Source organism: Vanellus vanellus, assembly GCF_965231255.1.
Source record: "Vanellus vanellus genome assembly, chromosome: 4".
Lineage (NCBI taxonomy): Eukaryota > Metazoa > Chordata > Aves > Charadriiformes > Charadriidae > Vanellus > Vanellus vanellus.
The window spans coordinates 11,547,637-11,560,727 of record NC_138909.1 but is presented as its reverse complement, the minus strand read 5'-3'; the positions used below and the strand labels follow the sequence as shown (position 1 = coordinate 11,560,727).

The following is a 13,091-nucleotide window of genomic DNA, read 5'->3' as shown; positions in this document are numbered from 1 at the left end:
CAAAAGTCGTCTTCAAACTCCCCTCACTTTTTCAGTCATATAAAACTCTACAGCACAAAGATACAGTATCTTTCTACACTCATCGTGTAATCAATCTGTGTTGTTAATAGCTCGTCAGTGAGATACGTCCGCGTCATCGACCCTTTTGATGGACAGCTTTTTATCAGTAAGTTGCAGAAGCTATATAGTAAAAAAATCCAAACATTCTCTTTTGTAGAACAAAAATGTTTTTATACAGCCACGGTCAGAGCCATGCACCAAAAAATTGAGAGGTATATACTTTTCCTTAGAACCCACTTCGACTGATATATTTGCCAAAGTTTCATTGTTATTATTATTTCTATTGATTCAAATTAATTATTTTTTTACATCCTAGTGAGTTCTCCCTCTCTCCCTTCTCCTTTCCCCCTCTCTCCTTCTCTGTCTCTCCCCCATCAGTACCTCCTCAGTATCCCCACGAATCTGGATCAAAACTTTAAGAGTCGTTGAATGCAGCAGAATGTGTCTTCTCAGCAGCGTAATGAATCAATGGATTTACTAAATCTCCCACCTAGCTTAGGGAAACTAGAAAGAATCTGAATGATAACGAGAAGAAAAAAAAAATCCTTCTTTTCTGTCTCATTCGTTTTTACAAAAAGCAATTCTGAACAAATCAACAGCTCAGGTTATTGCCTATAGCTTTGAGTAGTGCTGTGAGAGCTCCTCGCTTTGGCACTGAACCTTATTCTTCAGCTGGATACAAAACCACTGCTTTATCAAGCCAAAACTTCCAATTATGGCAAAATTTTCCATTTTGAGGACTGATCGGAAATCTTGTCCAAGGGAGGTTAAGTTATAAAGATGCTGTTTCTCTTAGCTGTGTGGTGGATGAAGTGGTAACTTAATCTGTAACAGTTTCTATCCATCTACAGAAAATATTAAAGTATGTTTTTGGAAAATTTACACATTTTGCTGGCAAGCGAGAAGGAGGGGGAAATAAAGCTAGTGGTCTTTTTACTGATTCCATGTAATCGTTATCTGAAAGACAATTGGGAAGAGAAAGAAGTTGGGCAAAACCTTATCCTTGTTATAAGACTGCGGAGGGGAGAAACAAACATCTAGCAGATAAGAAATCTGTTCAGATTTGCTGAAGCTCATGAACAAAGGACAGACGTAGGGCCTAACAGCTCTTTTCTGAACTGGCTCTAACCTTTAAAAATAGTTCAATTTGGGTTTGTGTAAATCAGAGTTCTGGTTGATCCATAATTTTTATTTTTAAGCTTGGTTATTCGTGCTTTTGCTGATTTTCATCAAGTGGCTTGCAGGATATATCTCTCTGGCTCAAGGTATTATATAGTAGTTAGTTACTTGCTCATACTTAGAAGATGTTGCAGTTAAAATAATGCTATTTATTAGAAGTGCAATAAAAGTTAGTCAGAGATATATTGAGTAATTTAGCGAACAGTTTGGTAGACTTCTTCCTTTCACTGTGGGCTTAATTATTTTATCTGACAGTTTAAGTAAACACTTGATCATACGCACTTAACACATTGCTCATCTTGAAGGTGATAAATAATGGTATTAGACCACAATAAACATCAGATAAACTGTATATGAAATTTCAAATTCGCAGAATGTACATGACTTATATGACCTCTAAGTGGCCTGTTAGGATAAAGATGTTTTAAAAATTCTTAGCATAGATTGTGGTTTTATAACGCAGACTAAAATCTACCTCCAAACAACAAATTTGCGTTGCAAGTGTACCCGATCCCTGCAGTATTGACTTTTAAGGACCAGGTGTTGATTTGCCTTAAGTCTTCTCTGTCATGGAGGTTTGAAGAGGTGAGGAGGTTTTTCTCATTGCTGGTTATCTGATGTGGGTTGAAAGAGATCTCTTCACGTGCTGTAAGCTTTTCCGTAATGTTTTTAGGTGCTCCGAGTGTTTCAGTTAAACTAAGTACTGCAGTGCAAATGCAAGGTGAAGTGAACTTTGCAATATCACTTAAGGTGGTTCTTTGGTGACGGTAGGGTTGTAGAAGTTTCAAAGGAGATCATAAAGAGCTAGAAAAACAATAATTATTTACTCTTCGTTATTTAATTGATTTAATTATAAAAAGGGGAGAAATAATAAAACGATAAGAAAGGTGTTGAAATTGAGTTGTGATGTAAGATGAGAAGCAGCAGTAATTACTACTAAATTATTTCGTCTGTTCAGAAAACAGCTGACTTTTCAATGACTGACAGCAGGTCAGTTCCTTCAACGCAAAAGAAGGAATGGGGAAATACTTTTATTTTTACCCACAGTGATTATATGTGCCTAAGGAAGAGAGAAAGTATATTATGCAGACGGTGACTGAGTACTGAAATTTAGTATATCTTTATTTGCTCTGATTTGCTTTCTCCTTAAGACAAAATAAGAAAAACAGATTTATCTTTGATATCGAGAATTATACAACCAAAGGTTTCCAGCTTTCTGTGGAATTCAGCCTCTTTAGTGGCAATACCATGATAAAATAAATCTCTGGCTTTTACTGAAATTATGTTATTGTTTTTTATGTACTCTGTTATGTGCTATGTCAGAAACATCTCATGCTGAATGTTACTCTTAATAGCCATTTCCGAAAGGCTTTTTTTTGTATGTCATGTTTAATAATAAAAGTTTTGATTGGGTTTGCTGCAGTTTATTTTCAGAATGACTTTCAAATGCACTGCTTGTCTGCACGCTGAAGTGAAAATGTAAGCAATACTAGTGACAAGCATATTCTGCTTTTTTGCAGATTTCAAACACTTTCTAAGGTCATGTGGGTATTGCTGGCCAAGCATCAGTAGCTTATTCGTTGCTTGATTGCAAGTGGAATTGTAAATGGAATGAAAGAAGATGGATATGGAGGATTACCAACTGCTGTTGGCGTACAACTGCATGCTTAAAGATGTCTTCATTCATTAACAGACTATTTTAGCCTGCCAAGGGTGAAAATGAAATGCAAGTCACAGCTTGTACATTTATCACTGTAAGGAAAGCATCCTGCCAGTACTGGTTAGGCAAAGTGTGCTTGTAGCCATTAGTAGTCCAGTCTGATTATCGGGCTCAATCTGTTTCTAATGGCAACCTTTGCAGCGACAGCATTGTTTCCATCTGTGCTCACATGAGAGATCTGAAATCTTAGCGTTTAAAGTTCCCAAATAACCTTACGGACGCAATTATTTACTTTCTTAGGGATGGTTCCAGCTGGTGTACGGCAACCCGGTGTACCTGCGACAAGCAAGCTGGCCACCGCCTTCTGCTTAGCGAGCCAAGGACTAGCTAGGCAGCCTTGCCTCCAATTACAACAGGTACTGTGACTTGATATCTTTGGTTTGTTCTCTTAAACTACCTGCCGTTCTCCTGTCCCGCAGGACAGTGAAGGACAGCGCTGCTTCTCCTTCTCAGAGAGAGCTGGTAAGTGCTCCTTGACAAATCTAAAGTGCAAATTCCTTGCGGGCGTTAATACGTACGTCAGGAGAAAAGTGAGATGTGGGGGTAGGCGGAGGGAGGGAGGGCGGCAGGGAAATGGAGGAGGATGCAGGGGACGGTGGTGGTTGGTCCTGGAAAAAAACATGGGACCATATACAGGAAAAGAAGCAGTTGCGTATAGCCTGATGGTTTTACTGAGTTTTTACTTTTGCTGCCAAGTTATGCCTTGTACAACAAATTTTGATCACATACATGTCATGCTATATATTATTTCGGCTTTGCTAAGTCAAACGGTGTATAAACTTTTTCTTTGTAGTGCATGTAAATATTTGTCCTTTAGGCAATAGTCCGAAAAGCTGCATTAGGAAGTGGGCGCATCTATGTATCTTGTTATGTTTTACATGTGTCTGACATAGTAGAACTTTTGTTTTCTGAAGGACCTTTTTGTAGTTACCTTGGAGGTAGGAGTAATAGGCAATCACTCAATCAAACCGTTATTTAAATATAGGCATAATAATGCAAAAAGAGAAGAGGAAGGTGCCGGCTCTTTTTCAGTTCTTACCAAAATAAAATATGCCTACCTTTGAACGGACGTATTTTAAAAAAGCTCTGTTTTATTCCTTTAGCTTGAATAGGCCGTGGTAAATTTATGACTGGAAATCTTCCTAATCAAAGTTTTATTACACTACCGAAGAAACAGCTATGCCAGTTTAAGGTGTTACTGATTCCAGACTGCCAGTACCTCTACTGTAATTTATCGATCTTCCAACACAACTGGAGAAACAAATTCATACCTCGTGTGCCACCAGTTTCTTGAGAGAACACCTGGCGGTAAGAGCACGTGTCACGCTAAACAGGCCTGGCTGCCTTGGCTGGGATGGATGGGCTTTGTGGTGACCTCCAGGAGAACCAAGAAGTCAGACTGGTCCTAAACTGGCGTTTCTGCCCCGAGCATCCGACAGCAGCTCGGGCACAGGGAGCCGTAGTCGGTACCTTTGTCCCAGGATAGGGACTGACTTAGCAACCCTCTTCTGTTCTCGAGCAGGAAAATAAGGAAACATTTTGCTCTCCCAGTGAACAGGTGAGGATGGCAGCCAGCGTCTGAGTGTCTGCGTACATGGACAGTGACCATCTCAGCATTCGTTAGCGTGAAAAAAGAAGAGTAAATGACAATGCCTATGTGCGAGTTAAAGCGAATGTTTATGTCGAAAGGCAAAAAAGCAAATCTCAGTGTAGAACAAAGAGTGCTTTCCACAACGCCGTGGGAGAAACGTAACTGATTGAAAGAAAAAGCGAACAAGGAGATGGAGGGGAAGGCAAGGCAGGGCACTGAGGACATAAAGTCAAGAGAAGAAAAATGTAACAGAAGAAAGGAAATCAAGAGCAACTACTGGAAGGAAATAAAAATGTTTTCATAGCTCTGACTATAACCGGACGATGTGTTAAATAAAGTAATTCTAAAAATTAGAAAGGACTGAATACACACGTGGCATGTTCCTGAACATCTGTCTGTCTCAATCTCTGAGTAATACCTGACAAATTGTGCCATTTGAAAAAAAAAAACCAAAAAACAACCACAAAACCAAACAACAGCTGCATGACAAGGACTGTAGCACATGATCTTAACCTGTTTTAAAGTCTGAACATATAACTTTATCCAAATTTCATGAATAACTAATAAACTGAAGCGGAGGCCAAAAGCCTTCGGCATGGAAATTTGAAATAACTGAGAATTGGGTTCGTTAAAGGAAAAACCAACGAGGCAAAGCTTGAATATCTGATTTATCTAACTTTTTCCAAGATTTGTCACTTACTAATGTGCACATTGCATTTCTCTGATAGTAATTTAGCACAAGTCCCTTCTCCAAAACCAAAATTCAGCTTCCTTCATTGGAATTGAGAGAAAAATGGGCAGAAGAAAGTGACTGTATCTTCCATGTTTTAAAGAATAGTAGGAGAAATTCACATAAAATAAGGACTCGTTCTCTGGAGGTGAGGGTAAGATATTAAATTATTAATATCTTTCAAGATATTAAAGGCCAGTGGGATGTTTTGAACAAATAAACATAATTTAATTCTTAATGAATTATCAAAAAAAAACCCCTCCCAAATGACTGGAAGCAAAAATTGAGTTACTACTATTTAATTTTAGCTTAATTCTGTTGCAAGCAATCTTAATACCTGAAAAATGAATTGAAACCGTGTTAACTGTCTGGTTAGTGAGCAGTGTAATAATTAAGCTGCAATAAACAGGAAACTAGGTCAAAGAGCTCAGCTGTATTACAACAGGCCAAGGTTTAGAATATCCAAAATTAATGTTATGGGGGTAATAACTGAACAGTCACTATTTCACACCTATGCAGATCTGCTAAGACAGAGACAGCAGCAATGTTTGGAGAAGTTAAAAGAGAAGGAGAAAAACTCTGAATCCTGAAGTGCATATAGAACGGCTGATTAGACAAAATGCATTTTTTAAGGTAAAAAAGAAACGCTGAAAAAAGGACATTTTACAGATTCTTCCTTCTTCTGTCCCAAAGTCAGTTCTGCATGCTGTAGTTTTAATGAAAGTACATTGGAGAGAGAGAACACGGAGGCAATTTTGTGATTTGATAATAGTTTGTCACAGTTTAAAACGAAGACATGAAATCATCAAAGGTTACGGAATCACGGAATCATGGAATTTTCAGAGTTGGAAGAGACCTCTAGAGATCATCTAGTCCAACTCCCCTGCCAAAGCGGGACTGCCTAGAGCACGTTACTCAGGACTGCATCCAGGCGGGTCTTGAAAATCTCCGGAGAAGGGGAGAAAGGTTGGGAGAAAAAAGGCACAGACGCAACGAGACATATGAATGCTAAGGGAAGAAGCGGAGGGGAGCGAGGTGGCTGCTCACCGAGGCTGAGGGTTGGTGCGTTCCTGGGAAGGTGGCTACTGCCTTAGGAGGAGCGTATTAAAATATCCTGGTATCATGCTCGCCCCAACTCATTGCGGTGTGTTTTAGCATAATACATAATTGCGTATGCCCCCATTTTATGGGCAATCGTGCCTTCAAGTCTCCGCGTTCAGCAAAAGCGATCATCCAAAGCAAAGCGATCCAAAGACTTACGGGCAAAATTTGTGTCGTGAGGATGACTTAATCTCACCTAAGCTTAGCTGCCCGCACGGCAGACGTTACAGCTGAGCTTGTCATCCTCAATTTATAGTCAATGAAGACTCTCTTAGGGTGCGGATCATCTGACTGATTTCAGGTATCTATTTTATGATGTGCTGAATCTTACCTTAAATATGCTTTTTTTTTTTTTTTATTTCATGTACTCCTATGGCAGGTTTAACAGACTAGCCGAAATGCAGTAACACACGGGGCAATTCTCTCTCGTCAAATGAATACTGTTCTCTGTGCCCCTATTATGTGCTGATATGAAAATTTTTAAAGAAGATCAAATTGAATTTTCTCCAGAAATATCTTTCTGGGGGTATATAAAACTACTACTAAAGATGCTGTCATAAAGATTGGAAGAGTGTTGTCAACTATCTGTGGACCCAAGGCGCTTGTACTGGGAGTTCATTCTCTCAGCAATACTCTGCATCACACACTCATCTGAAAGTAGATACAAACATCTGTGACTCAGTTAAACACTACTCAGAATTCAGGCAGTAGAAAAATTATTTCATGTTCATATGGGCCTTTTCTGTTTTATTTTCCCTCCTCCTACAACAGTTGGTTAACATTTTCCTCCTTATCAAAATAACCCAGAGAAAAAAAAAACAACAGCGTTCTGAATTAGCATAATAGCAGCTTTGGCACATTTATTGATAGATGCAGAAATCAAACAATTAAACAGCTAATATGGAAAATAAAAAACCCAAACAAACCCATGCTCACATCTCTTTGGTATACTTGTACCAACATCACAAATGTGCTGAAAAATGAATGTAAAGAGGGTTAAAGTAGAAACATAAACTCAGCTATATTCAAATTAATTTGAAAGCATGAAATAATCGCTGTCGAAAATTACGCTATTAAAAAAATTCAATTAAGATTTGTGACTCACTTCAGTTTTGATTTTATCCCTTCTGCTCTAGAAAATTACGAACTGCATATCAAGTGCCCGGTGGGGTTTGGGAGGCAATGACGAACATCCATTTCAAGACATATTTTTTTTTTTTTTTGGATTAAGACAGTACTGACTCTATGAAGAAAGGGATACCTCACTGAATTTCTTATGCATTGCAACACTATTGCAGTTGACCTGTTTTTCTTCAGTGTAGAATGTTTTGATGTTTGCGATTTGTTTTACAACGTTTTGAGAAGGAAATGTTATTGATTATTTTTCAGGAACTCTGTGTTGGGGGATTTCACCTTTAAGATACATTTTGAGTAAAATATTTATTTTGCAAACAGCAGCAGCAGCATATTTCTAACTTCCCAATTTTGACTGTGTTTTCTAGCGTTAGCTATAGTAGAAAATCCAGACCCCTTGAACCTCTGTATCTGACATCTACACAAACTGTTTCAGCAGGGGGAAAGTGAAATTTGCAGCTGTATCTGTTCCTATCATATTAGCAGTTACGGTATTTCTGTTACTTTCATGGCACCTCCTCTCACGATCAGCTGGGCTCATGAGACACTCAGGAAGAATCGTAAAAATGTTGGTTGGAAAGAGCCCGAGCCCCAGCCTGATACTCGGACCAGGACTTACACCGGCAGCAGTTCAAGTCAGGTTATTGTATGCAAATAGCCATTAACCACATAGCCTCAAAACAGACTTACTTTCATTCCAGACAGCCTTACTTGCAAATTAAATGGATTAAGGAAGACCAGGGACAGATAATACAAGAATGTGACTTGTAACTGGTGCCACTGATTACTGATACTGCTGCTTTGTTCCCAGTCCTAAACACCAGGATACAGACCTGAACCAGAGGAAGAGGAAGGCAGCGTATTGCATTTCATTAGCAATCCCTTAACTTTGCCCCTGGGACCCTCAGTAATCTCACAATTTTTTAAAAACAGGATGTTCTCTCACTTTCTCTACCGAAACCAAAATACATGATAAGGTCAAGTTTTCTAAATTTTGTAAACAGATACTACTGCTTGTATGCAATTCTACCTTTCACCAGATACTTTTGGGAAAACAACCTTTTTGTTTTCCATTATGAATGTTAACTTTGTTTTGAACATGTGGTAGATATTTTTTTACCCCACAAATATGAATTTCAGATTGTACGGTATGTTCTGTGTATTTATATATGTATGAATTTATACTTACATTAGAACATAATGGATCATATATTTAAGTAATTTTTTTGCAGGAATGGGAAAATAATCATGTGGAAAACACATGAGCTATTTAAAAACAAGTTATATACTCTGAGGAAAACTAAAAGACCTAGAAACAAGCAAACTTATTTATATATTCATACATATTTCTATAATTTTTATTAATTATCCTAATTTAGTAGAATATTATCATGATAACATAAGCAAATCCAAATCAAATTATATTTGATCTTAAATATTAGTTTATAGCTTCGTGTTCAAAGGATGACATCTATGATTCCCATTTTCTAATTCACTATTAAGACTCAGTTCTAAATGGGTCCCTTTCTTCCAAGAACCCATATGAGCTCAAATATCAACTGTTATCCAGAGACACTGCCTTTACAATTAATAACGTAAGGAATTAATCTTTGGACAACAAGAAGAAATGGTAGATTCTGAATCTGACCTTTTTTTTTTCCCTCTAAAAATCAAGTAGAAATGCAATCTGGTTTTCTTCACACCATAAAAGAGGCAGTTAGCCCAGTACTGATCTTATTTACGTTAGCATTACGCCAGTGTCAATGAAGATACTTTTCTGTTACTGCGGAACCAGCGAGAAGAAAATTAGGCCAATTTCTGCACACAGACAGCAATGAAGGAACCATTTGGGAATACCACATCTAAATTTAATAAGTCTATGCCACATATGGCTCTGCAATTCAGACTGAGCTCATATAAGTTGTATGTCTAAACAACATCAGGATCTGACCTACTAATTCTAGATTTGAAAAAAAAAACCAAAAGCACCTCAGTTCAGGCTTGTGAGGGCAAACCCTGAAACAACAAGAGGTTGAACCGGTTTCGTGATCGTGGTGTTTCCAGAACACCTCCCCCCACCGCCAAGCATTGTAGGAACATAATTTTTTCTGTATGGGGCTTGTATATTTATAGATGAAGACATCCATCTGTACATAGAAGGGGAAGAAAGGAAGCAAACCCAAGAAGGGCATGAAAGAAAGTAGAATTTCACTACCTAATGTAGGATCTCAAATAAAAACTCTGTCAGGTGTGAGAAACTACGACACGATACCGGTCAGGTGACCTTTTTTAATGTAATGATTTGTAAGGCTGGTGTGACCTCGGAGTTAACCTCTGCATTAGATGATCTAACCCAGACAACTTATTTGGGCTCTGTGATAGCCAACAGGGGAAGAGGTGCACTTGGAGAAGGCAGTTCCATCTCGCCCACGTTAGAGCACAGCAAAATGCGGTCACAGCAGCAGTGAAGCGGAGGAGGAGGATAGAATCCTAAGGGGAAAGTGAGCCGACCGGCCACAGGAAGAATGCACAGAAAATGGTTGCATTATGATAATGGTGTTCTATTGATTTTACAGTATCCTGCGAAGGAATCTTAGCAAGATTTTGAGGAGAAGGCTGTCATATGTGTTCCCCCTCCGACATCAATTTTATCATTAGTTTTGAAAGGTAACTTCACATGAAGCAGTAAACATCGTCTTTGCATAATTCTGAGCATAATGGAAATACAAAACGTGCTGCAAAATTAATGTAGAAGTAATGAAATCACCGAAGAAGCTCTCTCCTGTGGTATATCAGGACAACCTCAGAGGTGCCAGTTGGCTTATATAGTCAAGGCTAGGCACAATTTAGCCTGACTACTTCAGTTTATCAGTATTAATGTACAAAAAGCGCTGTTTGTTGTGGGGATTAGTTGTTGTCTCATTTCACCTCGCGTTCTGAATAATAAATGGTTATGCATGTTGCCTTCAATTTAATTTGTCATATAAATTCTATATAATTCAGTTATTAAGATAAGATAATATGTGACAATATTTATGTAACAGTATCCTCCCAATCACTCAACTGCTTCTAAATGCTAAGGGCCAATTAGATGATTTTTGCCTCTGAGATCTGGTAATCATTTGTTGACAGATATTAAAAGATTCATCTAAACACATTCAACTGTCTTCTCCCATGAAAGAAATATTATTTCCCTTTTCTTGTTTTCTGTCTTTAAATGAATGTAGTGGTTAATTAAAGCTCAAGAAGTTTACAGCCCCCAACATTTGAATTGCACTACACTTCACTTCAGAACTATGAGCATGTAATTTATGGTGCGCTTTTTAAATTAATTGCAAGCCCTACCACCAACATCATATTATTCGCCATTAGGAGAAGATTTGCCATCCAGCTGTTTTATGCTGCAGCCACCTCTGCACTCTGGCCCACCGAGAAGCACATTCATCAGAGGAAGGATCTTGCAAGTCACTTACTATGGCAAATGTCTTTTATTGACAACGTAGAATCATAGAATGGTTTGGATTGGAAAGGACCTCGAAGATCATCGAGTTCCAACCCCCCTGCCATAGGCAGGGGCACCTCCCACTAGACCAGGTTGCCCAAGGCCACGTCCAGCCTGGCCTTGAACATCTCCGGGGATGGGGTCTCAACAACCTCTCTGGGCAACTTGTTCCGGTGCCTCACCACCCTCACAGTGAAAAACTTCTTCCTAATGTTCAATCTGAACCTGCCCTCTTCCAGTTTAAAGCCGTCCCCCCTCATCCTATCGCTACATGCCCGAGTATAAAGTCCTTCCCCAGCTCTCCTGTAGGCCATCTAGTGCTACATAGTGTAGCGTCTCCATAAAAGCTGGTTAAGTTTGTTTCTTTGCCTGTGGCCAGCAGCACAGCCTTCCTAAAACAGGAGCAGGGGCTGTAGCTGAAGAAAGAGCGTGGTGGCCTGTGTCACCCCTTCCAGTTTCGGTGCCACTAATAACTGACGTGGCTAAGAGAAATGCCTGGGCTCCTCTGACGAAATGTGAACAAGGAACAGAAGGGACGTGGGAGAAAAACATCCATCTCTGCGCTGCCCTGTCTACTGTCCGTCTGCCTCTGAATTCCGCACAGCGCTCCTCAGCACCACTCCTGCATTCCATGAGCTCTTACAAAGGCTTTCCTCCCAATTCTACCTATTTCCACAAAATTTAACTGAAGCTGGTGAGTTCCTATTTCATTTATACAAAAGGATAAAAAGAGCCATTTTAACAAAACCTCAACTGATCGCGAGTTTATGAATTGCATCCGTCAACAATCCGAGGCAGAGGTCTGACCCAGAAGTATTGTACCCGCTTAGGTCTGAGACTGAGCTGGAAATAAATAGGCAAAAAGCGTGCAGAAATCTGCTGCAGTAGTTGCTTTGAAGTCTGTATTTACTACAAGCTTATAGGCTAATAAAGTTAGCGTAGTTACTTTTGCATAAGCTTATATTATATATAACCCAGTGCAATAATTTATAGCTTTCCTGCCACACTGATGAAGAAGCATCTTGTCAGACTACCTGCGTATCCCAGAGAGTCTACAGTTGTTCTTTTTTTTTTTTTTTGCTTTCTGACAGAGAACAGAACGGCAACAGCATGAAATTTCCAACAAAATAAACCGGTCCGTCTAGAGCCAGATGCTGCCGAGCCGAGTTTGGGGCTGCCATTATCTTTGGTTAACAGAAAGCGTGGTCTGACAGTGAGCCAGGCACAGAACCTACCCGACGTCTTGCCAGAGCTCCCACCAGCTTCCCGGCTCTGCCTCGGACATATGCTGTCTTTCTCTCCACTGCCAATCGCGAGGTAACTCCTCGATTTGGAGGGAGAAAACGAGGAGCCACCGGAACCTCTGCAACTCTTTGGATATGTCATCTGACAAAGCGCATGTAACAAGTAGTGTCTCGATTGTCAGTTACGCCCAGAAAATAGAACGGGGCATTTAATAAGCCAGGGCAAAGAACCTGCCTTTTCAAAATGATGCATTTTTGAGAGGCTTCTCTCCTTTTCATGCGATCAGAATACATTACCAGGGCGTTATGGCTACATAAGAGATAATTCTGTGGTGCTGTAAACGATGCTATTCTGTTTCAAGTTTGGGGTTCATTCCCCCCCCAAACTGCTACTACTTCAAGAATCAAGCAACAATACAGCATAGGTTAAAAGATCTAATAAATTATATCTTTCAGAAAGGATTTTTGTATTTTTTTAATTGTATTTTGTATCTGTGTTTTACCAGTGAGATGTTTCTCAACCAATAGATTTATATACGTACATATATGTATGAATGAAATATATGTATGTATAAGTATGACTACTGTCCTAGTTTAAATCAAGTTTTCTGTTTGCTATATGTTGTTTTTCTCTTCCTCCCAGAAGTGACTTAGTAAACAAAAAGCGACGTACGACATTCTTGTCTTGTGTGATTTTCCTACGCTAAGTTTTAATATTCTATATTCACTTTTCGAACTTACGTATGTTTATTATGTTCAGGTCTTTTTTCACTCCTTGCTATGCATACCAGAATCTGTCCTTCACTGTCATCATCTGGCTTACTGCTTTT

The 13,091-nt window shown here is 39.2% G+C and overlaps 1 long non-coding RNA gene across 1 annotated transcript; it reads left to right on the top strand.

The window, feature by feature from the left end:
- Window positions 1-100: 100 nt before the first annotated feature.
- LOC309671615 lies at window positions 101-12,463 on the top strand. The gene is made up of 3 exons (XR_014269166.1): window positions 101-166; window positions 3,200-3,315; window positions 12,109-12,463. It is a non-coding gene; the product is annotated as an uncharacterized lncRNA (long non-coding RNA).
- The last annotated feature ends 628 nt before the right edge of the window (window positions 12,464-13,091 follow it).